The sequence below is a fragment of the Callorhinus ursinus genome, unplaced genomic scaffold (assembly GCF_003265705.2).
Source record: "Callorhinus ursinus isolate GAN/ISIS: 27379988/994484 unplaced genomic scaffold, GSC_fseal_2.0 scaffold11, whole genome shotgun sequence".
NCBI lineage: Eukaryota > Metazoa > Chordata > Mammalia > Carnivora > Otariidae > Callorhinus > Callorhinus ursinus.
Window position 1 is genome coordinate 11,143,532 of NW_027397073.1, and position 24,085 is coordinate 11,167,616.

General features: G+C 36.5%; 1 long non-coding RNA gene across 1 annotated transcript; it reads left to right on the plus strand.

Annotated features, from left to right (window-relative positions):
• The first annotated feature begins 285 nt into the window (after positions 1-285).
• LOC141373662 (uncharacterized) lies at positions 286-6,462 on the plus strand. The gene is made up of 3 exons (XR_012379904.1): positions 286-437; positions 4,384-4,492; positions 6,201-6,462. It is a non-coding gene; the product is annotated as an uncharacterized lncRNA (long non-coding RNA).
• The last annotated feature ends 17,623 nt before the right edge of the window (positions 6,463-24,085 follow it).

Sequence of the window (24,085 nt, forward strand, 5' to 3'; positions counted from 1 at the left end):
ATTATCCATCTATCAATCAGTGAAACACTTTGAAACTCTTAATGGGAAGGAAAATAATATAATTATAAACCATTATAAAACAATGGTTTATAATTACTATCACTATTATTGACTATTTATGGGAAGATATTTTGACATTTGAGTTATCATATTATACATTATATCCTTATATAATCTTTTTTCCCAGAATGCAACTAAAAGTGTGTATTGAAAACTGGATCTAATGGTATCACAAAGGCTTCATTTTATCAATCTTTTATTTATATCCACACTGATTAAGTCATGTTTCAGGGGAAGCAATAAGCATCGTTTTGTTAACTCCTGAGTTGCCACAGTTCTCCATTTGAAGGAATTTAAGATCTGTAGAATCTTAAGGAAAAATACCCTAACTGACCAGCGCAGTGTGATGACTCACCAAACCGGGGAACAAAAGGCAAGTCCAAAAGTTGGTGATTATTTAGTTGCATTCTTCTCCCAGACATTTAGATTACATTCTGAAATCTTTGCCTCTATAGAAAACGTTTCAAAATAAATAAAAAGATAACAACATATTTTCATTAAGCTAGACATAAAAACTTTTCTACGAATCCCTACCCATCTAAGAGAATTTGCTTATATTTTTTTTTGAAGATTTTATTTATTTGTTTGACAGAGAGAGACACAGCAAGAGAGGGAACACAAGCAGGGGCAGTGGGAGAGGGAGAAGCAGGCTTCCCACCGAGCAGGGAGCCCCATGCGGGGCTCGATCCCAGGACCCTGGGATCATGACCTGAACCGAAGGCAGACGCTTAATGACTGAGCCACCCAGGTGCCCCTGCTTATATTATAAAACTATTTTGTAAAGATTTCATACATAACCCAGGGGAAGCCAGAGTGCTCATGACTATCAGCCATTGTCAGAGCATTTAGTGCTCACTTACTGTGAAATATGTGTGTGTGTGATCCCATTGAGTGACTACGGGACACTAATAGACCTGTAAGATATTAGCTATTCAAATATTATTTCCAGAATGTAGTAATGAGCAAGTAAAAGACATAATCACCTGTTGAGGGGATGTTGGGCTATGGGTTTACTGCAGTTAGAGTACACTTATAACTTCAATTATTTTATCAGTTAAGGCTGTTTTCTTTCTTTTATATTTTTTTCTTAATAAGTTGAAAATACTTTCTGTAGGTGAATTGAGATCTTAACCCCTTATAAGCCCATAACTACTACTTTTTAAAAAAAATAATAATGGATATCTTTTAATAATTTTATCTGTATCAAAAAGAAGGTCAGAAAGGACAAGCATGAGGTACATTGTGTGGAAAATATTTCCTTGATGGTAAAAAAAAAGAAAAAAGAAAAAAGAAATAGTCACTGCAATCTGAAAAGAAAAAGTACGTCTAGTTCACAAGTTATCTAAAGTTAGAACCTATTTTTGAATATTTCGTTCATGAGTATGTGAGTCATTCAATAGGGTCTCTTCAGTTAACTAAAATGACACATAATTATATTCCAATTTAAACAGTCTTTCATAGTTTAAATTAAGTATTCTATGTATATATTATGAATAAGAAGAAATTGAAGGGTAAATTTAGAAATAACTTTATGACCTATATTTATTCACCAATCCACAATTATGTCGTAAGCCCCCATTGTGTTCTTGGGGCTATAGTGAGCTTGGAGTTTACAGAAGAAGTCAAACCTTGACCTCCTGCACATGGTAGAAAAGTTATTTTGGGAGCACCTGGATGGCTCAGTTGGTTGAGCATCCAAATCCTGGTCTCAGCTCAGGTCATGATCTCATAGGTCGTGAGATCGAGCCCCATGTGGGGCTCCACCCTCAGCAGGGAGTCCGCTTGAAAGCGTTCCCTCTGCCCCTTGCCCCAGTCATGGGCACTCCTCCCCCCACCCAAGTAAATAAGTAAATAAATAAATCTTTTAAAAAAAGTTATTTTGAAGCCCTCTTCCTTTAAAATAGGAAGGACCAGTTATCATGAATCAGCAACATCTATAACTGTCTATTATACAATAAACTATAACAGTCTGTATTTTTGCTGATTCTAGTCTCCAATTGTGAATTCTCACACCCTGTTGTTACTGGAATACCAAATGTCTCGTGTACATAGAACTTCTTGTCCACTGACTATGAGGTATTTATCAATAGTGCCTGCCTTTCTCTCTTGCCATTGCCTCCTGCCCCCAAATGTGAGTACTGTATCTGTTTCTAGAAGCCTCAAACTGTCCATCACAGTCCTCATAGCAGCTGAACTACATCCTCCTGAGTAGCTGCATCATCTCTGTTGAATACACTGTCCCTTGTTTGCATTTTCCTCTGTCCAAATTCTTGTATGGAAGAATAAAACAAATTCTTGTTGTATTCTATCTAAATGTGCTAAAATAAAAAAGTCGCTCATCTTCCCTCAGTATGATGGTAAGCAGGCACTAAAGCATACCTGTTTGTCTTGGAAAATACACAGGGACTTTAGTCAAAATCTATTCCATTTTTACTTATTTAAACCTTTCTTCAAAGGACTCATCCAGGTGTTGGTGAGAGGGCTGGCTCTGAGACAATTTGAAAAGCCAAATATCTGTTTCTCCATGTATAGATTCATCTCTCTCCTAAAAACATTATATGCTGTGCTATGGCACATGCTTTTTTAAATGCAAATTACCTCATAAGCGATGGGTAAAGAACAAATGATGTCCATATAACAAGAGAGTTGTCCTGTTGGTCCATACCTGATTTTTCCCAGAATATTGTTTTAAAGCAATCAAGCAAAAGCCTTTTCACAATTAAAGAGTAAGTAAGCACAACTGAAGAGCAAATGAAGACCTTAATAAGAAACCTGAGAAGTTTGAAAATCTTACAGAGGTGTCCTAAAGTCCAAGGACTAACTGGTTTAGTATCTTCAAGAAATTCTTCACTGTGCTAATTTAAATGGGGGAAATTATGACTACAGATGAAGAAACTGTTAAGATGTATTCTCTCTCTCTCTTTCTCAATTTTTACTCATACAGAGAAACTGAACAAGTCAGGCAGATTGGAGGCCCAGCTATCAACCTATTTATTAACAAATGTTAAATGTGAATATGTAAAATGTTGAATGTGAAATCCATGTAAATAAAGACTCTCAGCTCCTGAGGCACCTGGGTGCTCAGTCAGTTAAGGGTCTGTCTTTTCACTCAGGCCATGGTCGGGGGTCCTGAGATGAGCCCCACATCAGGCTCCCTGCTCAGCAGGGAGTCTGCTTCTCCCTCTCCCTGCCTCCTGCACATGTTCCCTTTCTCTCACAAATAAATAAATAAAACCTTAAAAAAGAAAGAATCTCAGCTCCAGAATTAGGCAGCCTGTACACCTATTCATGCACACAGTAGACTGGGTTTGCCTCTCTGTGTGACTGTGTGTGGGTGGGCAAGGGGGTTGTAGAGATGAGGACGGGGGATATTAGTATGTTGAAAACAGAGGAGAATTTGAAGAGAGAGAGAATGAAAACTAAGACAAGCACACCCAATTTATTCTTCCCACATGTACCAGAGAGGCAATGTAGGCTACAGAAAGGGAGTCTAATATTTTGTAAAATTTGTAGATGATTAAACTGCCTTGAGAGAAGACAAATGTCTCCTCCCATGTTACCTTCTCTCCATCACACATAATCTTGTGCTGGGTAATGTTGGCTTTGTATGAATTTCGTGTGGGATTCATCAAAGGGGAAACTGAGCTGGAATTATATCAAGTTTAAGTTTATTGGAATTAAGCATGTAGCTCACTTCTGTGCATATGCATTATTACTGGGCATTCAGAAGGAGGAATGTAACTGTGTTGATTCCCCTTGGCATTCTGATAGAAAGGCAGGATCAGAGGCCATACCATTCTCATGGCACCCAAAGCCAGACCTATGAGGGTAGTTGGAAGAAACTAAGTTTGAAATACAGAGAGCCAGAATTTAGACTGAAGAAAATCCTTTTAAATCTTATACCACATGGATGAGAAAACATGTCAGAGATTTTCTCATATTGAAAATAACTTTAGGGCACCTGGGTGGCTAAGTTGTTAAGCGTCTGCCTTCGGTTCAGGTCATGGTCCCAGGGTCCTGGGATCGAGCCCCGCATCGGGCTCCCTGCTCGGCGGGAAGCCTGCTTCTCCCTCCCCCACTCCCCCTGCTGTGTTCCCTCTCTTGCTGTGTCTCTCTGTGTCAAATAAATAAATAAAATCTTAAAAAAAAGAAAATAACTTTAAAAATATATGACATTATACCACAAGTTGTAAATGTGAAACTTATATTCCCAAACTAGCAAAATAAGAGCACGTTTTTTATTTATAAATAAGTATGCTAGAAGAATGGCAAAATTATTCTATTATCTCTATAAAATAATATCAGATTTTTTGTTACAGAAAGAGGCAATCAATAAATATGGAAGAAAATGGAGAGGAATTGTTATAGAGATGGCAGGTCGTTATTTAACAAGAAATATTTTGTATGTTTGGGGATTTCTGTGATGTTTGAGGTAACTGCCGGCCTTTTAAAATTTGAAATTTGTGGTAATCTCTTTCTTCATTCAAAGTTAATATTCACTTCTGTACATACTTCTGTGTTTATAAGTTTGGATTCTTTAAGAGAACCCACAGAAGTGAGCAAACTTCAGGTTTCACGAAACCTGGACAGAGGCCCGCAGAAACATAGCTGCATTTCACCTGGAGAGGACGCACCCCAGATGCTGGCCAAGTGGGAGACAGGTTGGCCTCTCCCACCAGGCAGCATCAGGTTTGGAAAGAAAGTTTTTCTTCTCTAACCCACTGATTTTATTCATTAAGCCTAGGGAAACCAGAGTTAGGGCATCCCCCCAGGAAAGAAAATCAGGGCAATCCTGCCGGCACTTCAGTGAGCCTCTGGTATCCCTCTGGCACCCCTGGTGGCCAGTCCACTTGCTGGCTGGCTCTGACATAACCCATAACCATGCTCAGATCAAGTCTACTGCGGGTCATCCCACATTACTGTTGCAAATTTAGTCTGTGTGAAATTTTCCATGTACAGCTGGATTCTACGCCATAGTAACTCTCCCCATGGCCAAGGTCAAAATCTCTGACCATGTACTTCTTATGTTCCCTGGCCTAACTAAATCTGCTAGTTGTGTTTTTGAGCCCGAATTTTTAGTTCCAGTCTTATTTTTCAACTTTCCTGGTCCATTCTCCAAATATTGATACCTGATAATGATCCAGTTTCCTCCACCTGGGTTCTCACTAGATTAAAAAATAAAACAGAGTGGTGTTGATGAAAGCCAAATAAATGACGACAATGATGATGATGATGATGATGATATGATGACATATTTATAGGGAAAGATGTGTGTGTGTGTGTGTGTGTGTGTGTGTGTGAAGCATTGTTCTAAGGCGTTTATATGCATTAACTAGTTTAATTCTCACAACAACCTGATACTAGGTTCTGTTATTATTTAGGTCATATGAAGAGGAAGACTAGACATATGTTTAAGCAGTTTACTCAAAGTCACACAAGAACTAAGGGTTAGAGCCTTGATCATTTAACACAAGCTCTCTGCTCCCAGAGTATGAGGTCTTCAGCAAATGGTCCCTATGATGGGCCAGGCTGGGGGTGTGGGAAAAAGCTATAGCTATTGCTTGGATGAAAGGAGAGAACCCAAGCATGGAGAGCTGGGGTGAGTTTAGATGACATTTCAGAGCAAGGGCCTTGCTACTGTCCTTGCGGGAGATGAGTGTGGAACCCCAGGCAGCATTTTACTGTATATCAGATACAATGAACAAACAGATAAAACAACCCTTAGATTTTGGAGGATTAGAAATATTATGCCTGTTTAAAATGCAGGAATTGTTTTTGTAGAGACTTTGGTGTTCTTTTATGTTTCTACATTTCTGTGCTATGGTCACATGTTTTTAGATGTTTGTGCTAATTTCTTCTGGAGTAGAACATTTACACCCTACAGCAGATATTGATGCACAGCTTTAGATAGTAAAAGCATCAACTCAATACTGTTCCCAAATGCTAAGCTCATTTAAGGAACATTTTCTCTGTCTTAGTACAGTTTGTAATATCTCCTTTTGTCTTAAATTGCTTTTTCATCATTTACTCCTTTATTTGGGCTATGTGAGGGGGGGAGCCCAAACGCTTAATAGTATTTTCCTTCAACCAGTGAATATAACATATATTGTAAAGCTTCCTCTGTTTTTTTTTTTTTCCAGGTCTGCTCAGGAACGTTACAAAAATAAGAGAGAAAATGAAAACTTGCATTTAGTGAACTGATCACATACATTCATTGATAATTCTTTCTTGAATACATAAAATATAAAAAGCAAAATACTAAGTACAGTGAAGACAAACCAAACACAAAAGATGAAATGAGAAAGAACGGAAGGAAGAGAATATCATGTTACCCCTACATTATAAAGCCAAATGTTCTCTCCCTTCTCACAGACTTACTCTGACCAATTGCTGTGTTTTATTTTTTAAATAATTGTCATCACTTACTGAATTAATTTTATTTACGTGTTTACTTATTTATTCTTGTTGTCTGTCTCTCCATATAAAATTAGTGGCATGATGTCAGAGATCTTGTGTGTTTTTCTTTATGGTTATATCCTCAGTGCCAGAACTATGCTGAGATTATAAATAAATATTTATAAGTGAAGTGTACTTGTAGAAAGAGAGTCTCAGCAAGGAGAAGGGGCACCAGGGGATAAAATCAGGTCATGAAAGCAGGGAAAAGGTCTTGAAAAGAGAAAACAACTGAACACTATGTCTTCTGTTTGAAAGATCTATCTGTCATCTATCTGTTTAATTTCCAAAGTTTGATATAAGTCTTTATTTTTTGTTCAAGGCTTGGCTTCATTTAAACGATCAGTATCTCAAAAAATGGTCTAGGCTAGGGGCGCCTGGGTGGCTCAGATGGTTAAGCGTCTGCCTTCGGCTCAGGTCATGATCCCAGGGTCCTGGGATCGAGCCCCGCATCGGGCTCCCTGCTCCGCGGGAAGCCTGCTTCTCCCTCTCCCACTCCTCCTGCTTGTGTTCCCTCTCTCACTGTGTCTCTCTCTGTCAAATAAATAAATAAAATCTTTTTAAAAAATGGTGTAGGTTAGCAATCTTTGAAATAAGTTCAAGTTTATTAGTCAGCTTTTACTATTATCCAATATTTTATATTTGAAAGTCCTTAAGTGAAATGCTATCAGACAAGATCCAAGCATTCAGCTATTGGGTTAAGGACTTCAGCTTCATAAAGCCCCTCTCCAGTGATCTCCCAGATAGTATGCTGTGGTTCTAAATCTGGGAGACATAGTCATATACTCCCTGTTCTAAAACATCTTGGTGACTTCCTGATCCTATATCCTCTATAAAAATACAGGAAAATTAATGTTCCTGTGGCCTGAGCTTGAACTCTAGGAACAGGTCGTATATCCCTAAGGGTATATCTTAATATCAGCAAAAGCTGCACTGACTTGAAACCATCATATTCAGCGATTAAGTTTCCAAGTTAACGACTGTGGTAAATATTGCACAACTTATTCCTAAAGTTGAAAGTCTCCGCATACACTTTTAATGGCCAGATTTTCATTCACTTCAGTCTTAACCCACTTTAGTAGTAATGAGAATTTGTGCTTGAATTCAATGTCCTGCGTATTATTTTTTTTTAGATTTTATTTATTTATTTGACACAGAGAGAGAGACAACTAGCGGGAACATGAGCAGGGGGAGTGGGAGTGGGAGACGCAGCGGGAACACAAGCAGGGGGAGTGGGAGAGGGAGACGCAGGCTTCCCGCGGAGCAGGGAGCCCGATGCGGGGCTCGATCGCAGGCCGAGAGCAGACGCTTAAAGACTGAGCCACCCAGGTGTCCCAATGTCCTGTGTATTTACTGGACTAAGATCTGGACCCTGGATAAGATGCAGCTGGTCCAGATACTCCAAAAGAGACCTCCTACCTAGCATTTGCTAATGCCCAGAAAACTGAACAATCTAAGTATAAGCAAAGGAGTACAGGGGAAGTTCACTTTTAAGGCCCAAGGCCTTCCTTGAAAATGTCTCCAATTTATTAATCTTGTGATATTTTAGCCTTCTAGAAAACTGAGCAAGTGAAGATGTGGTGATCTGCAACTTTTCATGTCTTCAGTGAGAAAATCTTCCATATGCATCCATAAAAATCAAGTTGTATTTAATACTGTGGGTAAAAAGCTATAATTTTGCACGAATTTCCTTGATATGTCCCATTTAGTCAGTTCCTACAAAGTAAATCCTCATGTGGAAATGATTAAATATGTTGAGAGCAAAAGCAAGGACAGAAATGCTTAGGATTTTAAGGAATTATATCACCTATCAACTGAGAAATCTGCTTCCAAAACTAAAGGAGACATATATTAACTGGCCACATGTCCACCAAAACTAGACATGTCCATTTCTACTAATACTTGTCTCTCGTGCTTCTTTCTTGTTATCAACTGTAAAGTAACTGAGGGATAATTATGTCACACAAGAGCCAAAGATTGCTTTTCAGTGGAATTGAGAAGAATCCAGAGTTATAACTGTTAAGAACCAGATTTCATATACCAATTGTGGCTATCCATGTTGGCTTCCTTCCGCCTTCCCTCCCTCCCTTCCTTCCTTCCTTCCTTCCTTCCTTTCTCCCTTTCCTTCTCTCCCTCCTTCTATTTTTAATTTCTAGTTTTTATGTCTACACAACTCATTACTACTGCAACCCAGAAGAAACACTTTAGAATCCATCCAAATGTATCATATCTGCATTAATCTCCTATAATATATACCTAATGCACCTATAAACATAGTAAATTACTTTTTTGAAAGGTTTAGATTATTATAATACAAAATTATTTTCATACATACCAAAACTTTATCATTTACATATCATATAGCATAGATCATTGATTATAAGATGACAAAATAGAAAAAATCTGCCCAAATATAGCTGAACTGCTATTACCTTCTGTATTGAGACTTACAGGAACAGTTGAAATAATCAATTTTAACCAATGTACATGTTAACATGGGAGGTCTTAGGTTGTTTATGTCAGTTATCCCACATAACATAAACTATGTGCTTAACAAATGATTACTGTTAAATAGTTGAATAGTTTTAAAAATATTATTTTTAAATGGGATAGATTATTTTTTCCCCTGACACTTTTGTCCAATGACAAACATATAGCCTACAATTCATTTTCCTGCCAATGGCTAGAGTGAGTTGAAAAAAAAAATGCACACATGATCATGTCAGTCCTGTGATTGACTCCTTAAAACACCTTAACATTGTCCTTAGGATAAGTCTCAACTCCACAGTATACAAAGTTCTCTCCAGCTAGATTCAACCCACTCCTCGAGTTTCTTTTCTATCTTCATTTGGGAACACTATGCCCCAGATAAAAGGAACTTCTTTTAGTTTTGTGAATTATTATAATCTGTTACATATTTTTTAAGCTAAATCCTAATTTTTGATATAGTTAAATATATTTTCTATTATACAAAATAAGTTATATTAACATATTTGTACATATCTTTGTACACTAGTCAATTATTCCAATAGGATAAATTTTAGAAGTCAAATCACTGAAAAAAAAATTCTTAGTATTTTTGACCCAACTTTTCAATTTATTCTGCAGAAAATTAGTATCAATTTATGCCCAGCCTGCTGTATAAGGCAATGCTCAGTTTCTGTATCACAGTCAAATATTCATATTTTGGGGCAGTGTAATAAGCTACTTCAAACCATCATTATTTTAATTAGCATTTCTATAGTGATTACCTCTTCACAACTTTACCTCTTTTGTCGGTTTTTGGTCAGGTTGTTTAATTAACTTAAAAATGCTTAATTTTATATTTTTGTACTTTATTATTAGATCTACTAAATTTACTAAAAACTCATTTAAACAAAAATGTCAAAATGACTGACACATTACGTACCACTTGTGTAATTGATGGAATTTCTGATTGACAAACTCTCATTGCATATATATAGAATTTGTGGATATATAAATTAAATGCTGTTTAATCATCAATTACTCAAAGTTTACTGCATTTACAAATTAATAAAAGCATTAAAGAATTAGTCTTTGAATGAATGGGTTATCATGCTTTCAGTGTCAGGTAACAGATGATTCAACTCAGGAAAATGGGATTTACTGGCCCATCAAACTGAAATACAGACAGACACTTCAAGCTTCAGGTACAATTTGATCAGAGCTTCTGCTGTGTTTCTCTAACTCTGTTGCTGCTCATTTCTGCTTCTTTTCAGGTTGGCTTGCCTGGTGTTCCCAGGAATTTATAATGAAACCAAAGGATGTTTCTATTATACTTTATTCATTAAGACATGAAAGACTTCATGAAGTTTACCATTTGGACTTATCACATGAAGGTTAGGATTCCCAGATCTTCCTTGTAGCAACAAATCTCTCAGTACTGACCTTGGATTTGCATAGAAATAGAAATTAAGACTTTTCAAGAACTTAATTTACAGGTAGCTTCAATGTGCATACCATATTTTTCCATGGCAGAGCACATAGCAATATGCATGCTATATATTTCCATAGCATAGGAATAGTAATTCTTATTGTTAAAGCCATTTCAAAATACTAAGGGGGGACTTTGCATTAATGCAGACACGGAAAAAAATCATTTAGGGAAGGAAAAAAAAAAAGCTAATGAGAAGAACTCAAGATTTTAGCAGAGCCAAAGGATATTTTCTTCCAATGAGACACTTTCAACATTAATATCAAGGTGGATCCAAAATTTCTTCAGCTCCTAAAAGAATAAGTTTAATTTACTAGGAGATGAGAAAAATAATCTTAAACAATTTGAAGAATCAAACACTTGAAACTATTTAATTGAAGACATACTTAAAGTATTAATAAACTGTAGTAAAATTATTAAACTACATTGTGTTCAACTAGATCATTTAGATTTTTTAAGCAGAATTATAGGATGAATTAAAAATGTTTATTGATTATATACTTATAATGGCTTATAGAAAGCTATGAAGCTGTGTTAATTCATGATTTTATTTTGCCTCTTATTTCTTCTGAAATATGCAGTATATTGAAGCTCTCAGAGACTTGGAGCAGCTTCTGAGACTCCGAGTTGACAGTGCTGAATTATTGTTTTGGGAAGCTCAAATTTGGGGCCAACTGAAGTTGAATCAATTTTACATTTTTTTTTACTCTTATTTCATATCTTTTTTTTTTTTTTTTTTGGTTAGAATTAAGTATTTAAACTTACATTACTGGGCGCCCGGGTGGTTCAGTCGGTTAAGCATCTGCATTTGGCTCAGGTCATGAACCCAGGGTCCTGCCATTGAGTCCGACATGGTGCTCCCTGCTCAGAGGGGAGTCTGCTTCTCCCTCTACCCTTCCCCCTGCTCATGATCTCTCTCTCTCTCTAATAAATAAATTAATTAATTAAAAATAAATAAAATAAACTCACATTATTATGTAACCATCAAAATGATCAAAATATATCAAACATACCCTGTCTTTACCAGAAAAGAATTCCAAAACCTATATATGATGCTATGGCTTCTGGCATGATCATAGCTAAGAAAAGAAGAAATGAGCAGATGCATTCACAAGAAAACAAAAATATCTGAGGCAGCAATTGAAATTGAGAGGAGTAACCAGGCTTTTCCTGGCATCCCAAGCCCCTGAAGGGAGAGTAAATAATCGGGTCACATCATCAGTAAATATGTTGCTCTGGAACTCTGACTTGCCGAAACTAAGGCGTGTCTAGCCCTATTTAAAGTACACCCTAAGAGTTTTAGGAACCCTAAAGGAGTGTAATCCATATTCTTTTCTCTACTGGGATTCCCAGTTCTGTTCCTGCCTGGCCCGGTGGTGCACCACCCACCATTCTTCTGTAGTTTTCAAGGCCCTGAGGGTTAGGGCACATCTCACACTGAGATTTCCTGTGCCTTTTCCTTCAGGATATGCTCACTGATAAGACTCAACCAGCTAACCAGCAAGGAGGATTTGCTCACTGGTCATCCACGGAGCTGAGAGTCAGAACCTGCCTCTCCACATAGGCTTCCTGAAGGCTGAGGTAAGGTGGGGAATGAGGCCAGTTGCAGATGGACTCGCACAGATTTTCGGCAGGAATTGACAGACATTACTGCCACTCACATTCCATTAGTAAAGCCAATCACATGCATGTTATCTTATCCTGTGACCAGAAAGAGAAGAATTGGGTGAGATCTCTAATCACTAACACTTGTATTTCAACTATGTCTTTTTATAGAATGAATTGCTCACAGAGGTTCTTAGCCCTTTTATACCAATAGATCTTTGGTCTGTTTGGAACATATGCATCCAAACATTTTTAGATGTGTCTGAATCCAAGGTTAAGCACCACTGAGAATCAAACTTAGATTTGATACGCTGTGTTTTTTGGTTTGTTGTTTGTTTGTTTGTTTTTAATTTGCTTCTTTAGATCATTGTTTTTCTATCCAGAGACACACATTCTTGGGACATTCCTCTGTTCTCCCTAGAAAAGAGGTCTTCCCTCCCATTGAAGTAACCGCAAGTAATTTTTTTGACCAGATAGTTAACAAAACTTTTTTCTGGCATAATATCATGGCTCTAGAAAAGTAAAAATAATTTTTATCATTCTCAGAATCACCTAGTCATACATAAAACAGCACAATGAACATTACAGAGTCTAGGCATTCATTCACTCATTTGTTCAACTTACTAATTGGTTCTACAACAAACTCTTCTGAGAAATTTGTATGGATGACGGCTTTTATATAAACACCGACAAAGTGAACTGCCCAGCTGATCAATGAGGGATGCTCTTTCCCTACCAAAGAACTTCCTACTTGCTGAGCAATTTTATCCATGACTGAGTCACTGCAGGAAAAGCTTTCCTTCTTACCTTGGAATATTGAAAGAGACCTCATGGTTAAATACTCTTAAGTACTAGCTCAGAAAAAGTAGAAAACACATTTGAAGGAAGACAAGGTAACTGGCATTTCTCTGAACAGATCTGGGCCCAAGTTCCCTAAACAGGCTGTTATAAACCGTTATAAACTGCTTTTCTCTTGGCTTTAGGTACTTATTTTGTTAGATTTTTCCTGTATCACCCATATTTTTGTCCTCCTTTTCATCCGTAGGGACCTTTTTCCAGTAGATTTCAGCCAGAAGGGTAGGGAAGCAGCTGCCTCCACTGGACAAACCAATTATTTGCCAAATGGATGGGCTTCTGCCTGGATTCATTGGCTGTTTTCCCCCAACACCTCAGGGTACCATGTAGTCTTTGCAATAATCTAAGCATTGTTCAGATCTGGATCAGACTTATTCTCTCTTTTACAAGACGTAAAAGTCATGTTTATTTCTTCTTTATTTCGAATCAGTCTGTTTCTAAATGAGGAAAGGAGTGATGTACAGAGATGGACTTACTCTGAAGGTGACAAGCTTAGAAAGACTAAAAATTGTATAAACTTTGGGCCAGACAAAATTTGGACCTATTCCTACTAATGCAGATCAAGTTCTTATAATATCAACAGAATGTCAAATCTTCATAACCAGTTAGCCCTGCAACTTGATTTATTTTAGTGTTGTTTTTATATTCTATTTGAGAGATTTCAAACTATGAAGGAAAAGGAGGATTATACTCATATAACACAACCAAATCATTGATAATTAAAATGTGGAATATGAGTGAGTTATCTGCGTAGGGAAGAAGGGTTTGCCTTCAAGGACTGATGTAAAAAATCATCTTGCACATTACTTAGCACAAAGTACACACTTAATAAATGTTTGGTGAATAAATAAATAAGTGGTTAACTTAATAAATTAGTCTTGTCAGTAGATTGTGTAGTCTCTGGGCTATTTCTCAGTTTTTATATCTTATATTCTACCAATCAGTCCATCAAAAAATATAAAGCCATCTTTGCTAAAAATAGAATTTTTACCTTTCTAAAACCAGTTATATTTATAGGCATATATTTAAAACTTCAATAATTGTTACAAATAAATCTATGTCACACTAGACAACAAGTACCTTTCATTGAGAAACACTGGATGAGATAACCTCTCAATTAAACAAATAGCTTTTCTGATGGCATAGAGTTTTAGTGGAATTTTTTTTTTTTGGACAAAAACTTCTGTAATATAGACACTAGTATTGTTTGCTTTTTTTTTTTAAGATTTTATTTATTTGAGAGAGAGAGAGACAGGGACAGCGACAGAGAGCACAAGTGTAGGACAAGAGGGAGAAGCAGGCTCCTTGCTGAGCAGGGAGCCGGACATGGGGCTTGATCCCAGGACCCTGGGACCATGACCCAAGTTGAAGGCAGACGCTTAATTTAACTGACGGAGCCACCCAGGTGCCCCTAAACACTAGTATTGTAAAAAACAAAAACCTTTTCATAATACATCTAGAGATTTATGACAATCATACCCAATGCATTAGTTTTGTTTTTTTAAAGTTTTCATTTATTATATAAGCAGAAATTTTAGCTCATTTAAGTTTGAAATAAAGGAAATACATATCCTATCTTTCTAACATTTCTGTGAAAATTAAGTACTGATTTTTTAAAATATCTAAATAAAAATCTGGACACATGACCTAGGCAGCTATGTAAGATAAAGGGAGGTGCTTTTCGGGAGCTAACATGAAAAATGTGATTAGATGAGAAAAAAATGCCCATATCTTTGGATGTTGCATAATGGCAGAGAGAGGAAAATTTCCAGGCATCTTTTGAAATATACAGGGAGTTACACTGAGATTGACACTTGGAAGAATCTGAAAACCAGGACAATAGTTCTGTAAGGGGATGGTAATTTGGCTATATAATTAAATTGGAATGTGTTCAGTAAGCAGATGTGTGCAAATAAAGAAGCATCTAAGCTCCGGGTTTGCACTTCTTGATCTTTCTTTTGTTTGCCTTTTTATGAGAACACCCCATGGCTTTTTGTTGTTGCTGCCTTGTTGTTGTTGTTTTTCTCCTCTCTAAATTAGCCTCTAGCACTAATACACTCCTTAGGTTTATTCGGGAGCCTTCCAGGCTGCAGAGTTCCATTTTGTCAACAGATGGCGTAAGACATGATTCTCCATGCTCAATGACTTCAAAACAACATTTTGCTATTGCTGTCCCAAAGTTGATCTGAAATTATTTCCATGCTACTGTTGAATGGAAATGAACTTCTTTGGATTTCGAATGTCATTGAGAGATGTGACATTATCTGCAAATAGTATAAAAACCAAAATTTTGTTTTGTTCGGTTTTGTTTTATTTTTTAAATCACCAAAAAGTGATTTAAAGACAGAAAATGCCAGTATGGATTTCCACTGCCTACCATAATGTACGATCTACACTTGCTACCACTCCTTATATCACACAACGCATGGTTCCAATTGCCATGAAAATATGGATGGCAGTCTCTACTCAGATAATTCTTAGCAAATTCCTGGTGACTATTATTTCCCTTGCACAAACTGATACAGTTTCACTATGTTGCATTTTAGTGCCACCATAATAGCATATGGAAATTTGATTCAATACACATTTGGAAATAAACATAAAAGAGAAAACTTTCTAACATAATAACAGAAAAGAAAGGGAGTAGATTAGAATTTTAGGGCTATAAATGCTTTAGACATCATTGAGTTTAAACTGTCACTTATTGATGAGCAAACTGAAAACCAGTGATATAAGCTGACGTGTCCAAACCACTCAAGAGTATCTCAATTTCCAGTGCTCTTGTGAGTCATATTTTTGGTAATAGAGATTGATTAAATCTTTAGTTCTAAGACTTGTCCTGTTTCAGCCTTTCCTGGGTAACCCGAGAAAGGCATACACAAGAGTACTAGGGCAAGCAGAGTGACTTTTTATTAATATCTGGAGATTTGACACCAAAACTGATTTTCTGCAGAAACTCTACTAGAGGAACGTTGCTGGTGATCATAGAACTGACAGCTTCTTTTGCACACCCGAGGAGGTTTTTAAGTCCTCCTTCTCGGAGTATCTAACATATGGATGGTGGTTTGTTAGTGATGTTGTTATTGGGGGATGGAAGCAGTTTCCCCTTCCAACCAGGATGAGAGAGAAAGAGAGAGAGAATGAAGAAGAGATAACTGCTATGAGGGATTCTGTAAACTGCTATCCTCCCTCTAAAACACCTGACTATCCCTTTGTTCATCACTGAGCTATCTCATATAGAGTTATAATTAAAATTGGTATTTCATTTTACTAACTCATGTGACCTGTGACTCCTTTTAAAAGCTGTTTGATATTAGTTTGTAATTTTCTGGAATTCTTACTGGCAGAAATTAACTTTATAGGAAAAAATAAATAACATTGAGCTTTGGACACTTTCATCAATGCCAAGAAAGTACTTATTTGTAATATGTAAAGTGGTTTGACATGATTTTCATTTTTATTACTCTCCTACATTGTATACGCTACTTGCATTGCAATGTTTAACATTTCTGAATTAACTTAAACTCCTATTCTTCACCAACCCTAATGACGGCATTAAGTCAACTTTTTAAGGCATAAGCACAGCAGGAGGCTTTTTAAACATTAAGTCGATAAAAATGAAGTGTAAACATGGATAAGAAAATCAAACAGCTTGTTTTCTGCACAAAGGGTTGGAATTCCTCGGACTCCCCGTCTTTTGTGGCCTGAGTTCATATCTTCTTTCTGCTATCCCGGCAATTCTGTTCAATGTCTGTTATATTCACTTTCAAGTTAAATTCATTTTATAAATAATCAGAAAAAGAATTACCTATTTATATATAAAATAAAATAGAAGTATTTTAGGAAACAAAAGATTATAAGAAGATCCTCAAGTGTCAGAAGGGGGAAAATAATCAGGAAGTCATGAAGTGAACTTCAAAGATGTGTTACTGAATATTCTAGAATCAATCCTGCATATACACATTGAAAATAAATAATAAGATTTAAAATGTAGTTTCTTGAAATTAAACTGGTAACTTACAGTGTTTTGAATGAATTGTGAAAAAAGAAATCACATAATGAATACCAGAAAGGGATGAATGAACATTGGAATTTTTTTTTAAAGATTTTATTTATTTTTTCATGAGAGACAGAGGGAGGGAGAGAGGGAGAAAGAGAGAGAGAGAAGCAGAGGGAGAAGCAGGCTCCCAAGGAGCAGGGAGCCCGATGCGGGACTCGGTCCCAGGACCCTGGGATCATGACCTGAGCCAAAGGCAGACGCCTAACCATCTGAGCCACCCAGGCGCCCTGAACATTGAAATTTTTGTGGCCAGTAATGACTAGAATCATTCTATGATATTAGGAACGCACCATTGAAGCCCATATGTGTGACAAATACCTTTCTTCCAACCATGGAATGGAGGAGAGTCCAGCAGTTGCCAGATTGCTGTGCAGGAGTTGGGGATGATTTTAGCATTGGGGGCAATTATAAAGGAGAAGAGAAAAATTGTAAATGCCCAAAGTAGAAGAACTGATTCGTTAACTAGTGAAAAAAAAAGGGGGGGCAATATATGGAAGAAAGCCCAAGTATGAAAATCCTGGACTCAGTTTCATTCTGATCATTAGTGTTTTTTTCCTCTCCAGGGCACAGGTGTGAATTTTGAGACGTTAACTACTCTTATCCTCAAAACATAAAAGCACCTCCACATTTCATAAACAATTGACCCTGGCTAAAATCTCCTTAGTTCTCAGTCTCAAATGAGAAAATCTACCAGTATCACCTGTTCAAGTCTTCCTATAGAGGCAGTAAATTAACTTGATAAAACAAATTAAGGACAAATAGATGATAAAGCAATACAATATAATAACCTGATTATGATTTTGATTTTGATATTTTATAAATTTCTTAAAACTGTAGATTTAGAAATAAAAGCATTTAAGAAAAGAAATAAAAACATTTACAATAAAATGTAATTAGGTGTTCTAACACAGGGCCAATCACTGCTTAAAATATACTAGGTACTCCATTAACACTTTTTGGATTAATTTTTTCAATGAGGAGCTGTGATAAATGACTACATAAGATGCTATGGACAAATACCCCTCTTTCCCTGATCTACTAGAGTGTATGTTATGAAAAATTAACAAGTAATTTTACAAATAGGAGATAGACTATAGATGCCATATTTTTGCAACAAGAAGCTGGATTCTTCTATATAGAGATTCTTCTATATTTGAGATTCTCCTGAATTAGCAAGATCAGTATTTTTCCTGTGATTCATTTTTAAGGTCAAAAAATTAGAATGGGAAGAAAATGATGTTTCTACCATTGGGGAGTGAGCAAGTATAAATGCTATATTTTCTGTTGACAGTCCCATTAATTTTCCATAAAGATAAGCTATTATAAAGGAAATTTTAATGTAATTTTATATCATTGTGAATTTTTCATGTAGATTAATTCATTATTTGGAATATTCTAATTCTTTTTTTATTATGTTATGTTAATCACCATACATTACATCATTAGTTTTTGATGTAGTGTTCCATGATTCATTGTTTGCGTATAACGCCCAGTGCTCCATGCAGTACGTGCCCTCTTTAATACCCATCACCAGGCTAACCCATCCCCCCACCCCCCTCCCCTCTAGAACCCTCAGTTTGTTTCTCAGTGTCCCTAGTCTTTCATGGTTCGTCCCCCTCTCCGATTTCCCCCCCTTCATTCTTCCCTTCCTGCTATCTTCTTCTTCTTCTTCCTCTTTTTTTTTTTTTAACATAGAATGTATTATTTGTTTCAGAGGTACAGGTCTGTGATTCAACAGTCTTACACAATTCACAGCACTCATCATAGCATTTATTCTAATTCTTTGTTCAAACATATTACTGGAAAGAAAAAGCCAAAAAGGATACTTAATAATTTAATGAAGATCTAAAATGCGTCTAATTTACCTGGTTGAAGGCAAAAACTGTTCTAATTTTTAAACCACTCCTTTTTTTTTAAGATTTTTTATTTGTTTGAGAGACAGAGAGGGAGAGAGAGCATGGGGGAAGGGCAGAGGGAAAGAATCTCAAGCAGAATCCCCGCTGAGTTAGGAGCCGAACAAGGGGCTTGATCTCAGGACCCATGAGTTCATGACCTAGCCAAAACTAAGAACCAGAGGCTCAAATGACTGAGCCACCCAGGTGCCCCTTAAACCACTCTCATTTGTTTTTGTTTTTTGTTCCATTTAAATTCAAAAGTTATGAGTTTGCCTGTCCAACACCAATGTTTTCTTTCTTCCGGTAATAGAACAAATACATCTTTTAATTTTCTGCATAAAACCCATTTCAGATGATTAGATGATTTAAAGGGGCAATCCTTCCCACAGTTACTTAATTCAGATCTTGTCATGAGATTACCCACCACCAAGCCAGTTTGGCGGCTCAAGAATGGGCTCATTATTCAAACTCATTCTTTAAAATCTGTGAAGCTTCCTTTAGACCAGTTCATCCATTTCCAAAGCTAGTACCCCAGTAACTAAAGACTATATTTCATTGGCTTATTTCTTTTCTAGATCTACTCAAAATAGTGTACTTTATCATTATTAATTCAACTGATTTATATTGATTGCAAATCCATAATTCAATGCAAATGAGGAATGAAAATAGTCATGTGGCTTTGCTCATTGACCATTAAAAGGCCTTATACTAAAAATAGTATATGCTAATATCCTAAAATATCCTAAACCCAAACATTCAAATTTATTCGTACTTGTCCTTTTCCAGATGAGATCATAGAATTCACAGTTATAAGTATTCTTAAAGCATAAGCTATTTTCTCTGCCATCCAAGTTTGAGGGCCTCAGTGAGAAGACAACGTATCAGGGCTCTCAACGCTTCACTGAATACAAACTCTGACAGGCACATGTCATTCCTCAGAGAACTCAAACTAACAAGAGTCGGACTATTCACAGAGAGCCCAAGTTATAAGACTCACCCAATATTTATCCACTGGGCTTTCGGCTTAAAGGCAAGCAGTCCTTAGATGGAGGAAGTTCCAATTGTTTTACTAGAAGAGATTATAAGACATGGCCATCTTAGTCATTATTTCTAGTCTCTTGTAAGGAAAAAGCTAATGTCATTTTCTCTTTGATAGATGACCTCTATACTCAGGAAGATATGCCACCAAAATATATAGCCCTACTATTAAAATTGATTAAAATGAACAGAAAAGTAGACATCAAACATAGAACTATTCTGATATACTCTTGAAATGGAAATATCAGGAATCATTGAAGTCATCCCAATTATTGCTTAATCCAGGATGGCCTGTCTTTATTTTGCCATCAGTGGCTAAGCTGAAATGGCCAGATGTCTCAGCTTGATGGCTCAAACCTTGCTTTTTAATGGGCTGGCTCTGAATCCCCTGAATTTTGTCATATTACAGTACATTCTGATGCTATTTCCCATCACTTCTGTCTCTCAGTGGCTTTTCCTGCTTTCAGGCCCTGCCTCTTCATCCACTGATGCTGTACGTACATACAGGTTCATCAAATCCCCATCAACTGCAGGGCAGGCCAATCTGGCACCTGAAGAGTATGTTCAGATGCTACACCCTGAAGGTTGAAAAACCTTTTATTTAGTGCCAGATCTCTTATTAAGCCAACCACTTTGTTCCAAAATATATCCACCCAGGGCACAGAAAGCTGGTTGTGAGGAATCCACATGATATTTTTGTATGATACTGAATTTTCTGCAATTTTGTTTTGCCTTTCATAAGCAGTCTTTTTTCAGGCACCTACAATTGTTAACCTTCCTGTTAAAGATTTAACCTTGTCATAAGTTGGGAATATTTGTATGGACAGGAATGAGAAAGAATGAAAAAGTAAATGACAAAGGAGTTTGCAAAAAATGCTTCCTTGAATGTAAGATGAGGGGAATATCTGAGGTTTAATGGAAAGTATTCAGTTGGGATTATTTTTATTTTCATTTGTATTTTATTTGGGAATATCAACATATAGGGAACAATTAACAACTACTATCTGCTGTGCATTTAAAACTTTGGCCGATGCTATGGGTGACATAAAATATATGTAAAATAGACACGCTGTGGTAGCTCATAGTCTAGTTTTAAAAAACTGTGCCTCGGGTATGGTGAAACCTTTTTAGATACAACACCAAAGACACAATCCATGAAAAAAATAATTGATAAGCTAGACTTCATTAAAATAAAAACTTATGGTCTATGAAAGACAGCATCAAGAGAACCAGAACACAAGCCATAGACTGGGAGAAATATTGGCAAAACATCTCATAAAGGACTGTTATCCAATATAAACAAAGTACTCTTAAAACTCAATAATAGGAAAACAAATAATCTGATTAAAAATGGGCCAAAGACTTTAACAGACACTTCATCAATGAAGATAGAGAGGTGGCAAATAAACATGCTCCACATTATATGTTATTGGGAAATATACAGTAAAACAGCAATGAAAACCTTTTATACACATATTAGAATGGCTAAAATCTGGAAACGGATAACACCAATGCTGACGAAGAGGAAGAACTACAAGAACTCTCATTCTTTGCTGATGGAAATACAAAATGGTACAGCCATTTTAGAAGACAGGTTGATGGATTGTTACAAAACTAAATGTACCCTAATCATATGATCCAGCAATCATGCTCCCTGGTATTTACCCAAAGGAATTGAAAATTATGTCCTCACAAAAACCTGCACAGGGATGTTGACAGCAGCTTTATTTATAATGGCAAAACTTGGAAGCAACCAGATTGTCCTTCAGTAAGTGAATGGATAAACTGGGGTACATCCAGACAATGGAATATCACTCAGTGCTAAAAAATAATCAAATCAATCAATCAATCAATCAATCAACCAATCAGCTATCAAGCCCTGAAAACACATGGAGGAAACTTAAGTGCATATTACTATGAGAAAAAAGCCAACTGGCAAATTCTGCAGACTATATGATCCCAACTACATAACATTTGGGAAAAGGCAAAACTATGCAGACAGTAAAAAAGTCTGTGGTTTCCAGGGGTGGAGAGGAGAGATTAATAGGCAGAGCACACAGGATTTTTAAAGTAGTGAAAATACTTTGATATTCTAACAATGTATCATTATACTTTTGCCAACCCAAAGAAATGTACACCAATAGTAAATCCTAAGATAAAGTATGGACTTTGAGTGTTTATGATGTATCAATGTAGGTTCATCCTTGGTAAAAAATGTGCCATTCTGGTGAGTAATGTTGATAATGGGGGAGGTTATGCATGTGTAGGGGCAGGAGATTTATATGAGAAATTTGTACCTTGATCTCAAATTTGTGTGAATTTAAAACTGCTCTAAAAATAATCTGAAAAAAATACATTTTTTAAAAAATTTCATTTATTTATTTGAGAGAGAGAGCGAGTGCATGAGAGCAGAGGAGGGGTAGAGGGACAAGCAGACTCCCCATTGAGCATGGAACCGGAGGCAGAGCTCAATCCCACGACCCTGAGATCATGACCTGAGCCAAAGTTAATGCTTAACTCACTGAGCCACCTAGAAGCCCCAAGAAAATGCATCTTCAAATGTGGAAAATAAATCATGTTACCCATTTTCATATCGTGGTTGGGCACCAGTGTCTGCAGTAAAGAGTACAGTACTCACTCAGAGTACTTTTCTAATTGGTTAGAGTATGTGCCCTCCCTGTAATTTTCATAATTTCCAGTTATCCATATAATTCATGGCAAGTGTTTTCATTAAAGATGAAAAAACTGAGATTAAGTAGCTAGAGCTCTCTCTTTCTGATTCCTAGACTATTAACATGGTTTAAGATGAAATTCTAATGAACTATAAAAAAATATATTTGAGAAAGTCCTTTTCTTCCATGGATCTTACTCAGTCATAGAAATTGTTTGGAATTCTTGTCATTCTCAATTCATATTTATAAATTCCCATTCACTGATGTGAAGTAAAGGAGATGATGGTATCTAACTTTTGATGTGTGTGCCACTGAGAATGTTCCAGAGTCAAAAATCTCTTTAAACATTGAGGATTTGCAAAAAGACCCACTAGAAATATCACTGTCTCTCAAAGGACAAGCCCAAAGTTCCTAATTTCGTACAAATTAACTTTATAAATCTGTGTAGATTTCCTTGTCTAGGGAATCTGCAAATCCAATGACCACATAGTTTATGTTTCCTGACTGTTCTTAAAAGAGGAGATAAGGTTACTCATGATTTTGGTAGCATTATTTGCTCATGCTTGCTGATTACACATCCTAAATATCTTCATTTGGACTGTAGCTAATTTACTTTCATTTCATTGATCACTAAGTTTATTATACCAGTAAATTTCTGCATACTAGTCTATGAATAGCTAACTGTTGCAATCCTTAAGAGTAAACAAGAATCTCTATGTTGTTCTACTCCTCTAAAATCTTTCATTAAACTACAGTGATTCCACTTGTCCAATGCTTATCAAGAATAGAGCAATGAAGAAGATGTAAATCTACATAAATTTACTACTGAGTCTAGTTGTTATTGCTTTCCTAGATCTTTCAGTATGTGCTGAACATGTAATCCAAAGGATTTCTATGCTCAAATGCTGTCCTTAAGTGAAAATGAAAAGTTACAAACATTAGAAAACAACACCGGTCCTATGTATATAGGATAATAAATCCCCCACTTTTTGGTACAATGGGAGTCTGTCAAACTCATAATCAGGAAATGCTGGGTTTGAATTCCAACTTCCTCATTTAACTATGTGATTTTGAACTAGATTCTTTTTTTTTTAAGATTTTTTTTTTTTTTATTTGAGAGATACTAAGAGCGAGAGAGATCACAGAGGGAGAGGGAGAAGCAGCCTCGCCACTGAGCAGGGAGCCCAATGCAGGGCTCCACCCCAGGACCCTGAGATCATGACCTGAGCTGAAGGTAGACGCTTAACCAACTGAGCCACCCAGGCACCCCTTGAACTAGATTCTTAAGCATTCTGAACTTCAGTTCCCCAATGCATAAATGTGGCTACTAATAATTTATGTTTTTTTAAATAAAATAAACGTTATTTATCTGTATTCATTTGACTTTTTGCGCAGGACTTGTCTCAGTAGTAGCCTCAATGGAGTCATACATTCTAGAACCTCATCCCTCATGTGTTGTTCTGCTGCAGAGAAGAGTGGCTGTCTTATAACT